This window comes from Pseudophryne corroboree, chromosome 8, assembly GCF_028390025.1.
Source record: "Pseudophryne corroboree isolate aPseCor3 chromosome 8, aPseCor3.hap2, whole genome shotgun sequence".
NCBI classification, from domain to species: Eukaryota; Metazoa; Chordata; class Amphibia; order Anura; family Myobatrachidae; genus Pseudophryne; species Pseudophryne corroboree.
Window position 1 is genome coordinate 124,947,004 of NC_086451.1, and position 1,625 is coordinate 124,948,628.

At 40.9% G+C, this 1,625-nt stretch overlaps 1 pseudogene; it reads left to right on the forward strand.

The window, feature by feature from the left end:
- The first annotated feature begins 672 nt into the window (after positions 1-672).
- On the forward strand, positions 673-790 carry LOC134950808 (5S ribosomal RNA; annotated as a pseudogene).
- The last annotated feature ends 835 nt before the right edge of the window (positions 791-1,625 follow it).

Below are 1,625 nucleotides of genomic sequence, written 5' to 3' on the forward strand. Positions count from 1 at the left end.
GAGTTGTTCGCTCGTTATTTTTTTCTCGCAACGGAGCGATTAGTCGCTAATGCGCATGCGCAATGTCCGCAGTGCGACTGCGCCAAGTAAATTTGCTATGCAGTTAAGTATTTTACTCACGGCATTACGAGGTTTTTTCTTCGTTCTGGTGATCGTAATGTGATTGACAGGAAGTGGGTGTTTCTGGGCGGAAACTGGCCGTTTTATGGGTGTGTGCGAAAAAACGCTACCGTTTCTGGGAAAAACGCGGGAGTGGCTGGAGAAACGGAGGAGTGTCTGGGCGAACGCTGGGTGTGTTTGTGACGTCAAACCAGGAACGAAACTGACTGAACTGATCGCAGATGCCGAGTAAGTCTGGAGCTACTCAGAAACTGCTAAGAAGTGTCTATTCGCAATTCTGCTAATCTTTCGTTCGCAATTTTGATAAGCTAAGATTCACTCCCAGTAGGCGGCGGCTTAGCGTGTGCAAGGCTGCTAAAAGCAGCTTGCGAGCGAACAACTCGGAATGACCCCCAATGTTTTTTCCCATACAAATTTGCCATCACAACAGAAAGCAGAAGTGTCCTTCTTATACACGCTCTCATCTGGAAAGACATGATTTTGGCTCTACAGAGCCCTACTTCGGTCAAGTACAGAAAGTAGAAGTGTTTTGCTTCCATTCCTGAATCAACTGCCCACGGCCATACTATCCTGAATACGCCCAATCTCGTCCGATCTCGGAAGCTAAGCAGGTGAGGCCTGGTCAGTACTTGGATGGGAGACCACCAGGGAATACTAGGTATTGTTGGCAATATTCCCAAGAAAACTAATACCTCACACTTTTGTATCACAAACCTATTCTTAGGTTCTATTATCTTTATTTTTACATTGTATTGATCACCAATGTTACAATTACACAGTTTGCTAAATTGATATATTTGAGATCTGAATTACTCAGTGATCATCAGGATACCTTCAAGTCATTGCTTAAGAAGTCCAAACAACACCTACCTGAGAATTTCACCTTCTTTTTAACTTGTACCTTATTTGGTATAAAGGCAATCAAGGTTTTTAATTTAACATGAGGCTCACTATTTTGCAAGAATTTTAATTAGGAACTAAATAAAAATAAAGTTTTACATAGTAACCCATAGAGGGTAAAATAAATACACATCTTTCATTTTTTCATTATTTATTACCTAAAGAGTGCTTCCAAAAAAGGTATTTTTGTCTTTTTCTCCCAGTTTTCTGTAGTCTAATCTACAAAATCATTGAGAGCACCACCAAACTGAGTACTGTTTCATATCAATAATAACAGTCATTATATTGGTTTCCTTATGTTCATATTACATTGGTTTCATTTTTGACTGGTGGGGATCCACAACTTTTCTTTAAAGTTACCTTTCAAGAACGTCTGGACCTCAGGGAGAGAAGCCAATTGTTTCTGAAAGAAAATGGACAAGGCCGAAATATGGACTTTTATGTAACCCAGACGCAGGCCCACATCCACGCCTGCCTGCAGAAAAAGCAAGAAACGTCCCAGATGAAACTCCACCACAGAATCATTTCTGCTCTCACACCAAGACATGTATTTCTTCCAAATATGATGGTAATGCTTAGATGTTACACCCTTCCTGACTTGGATA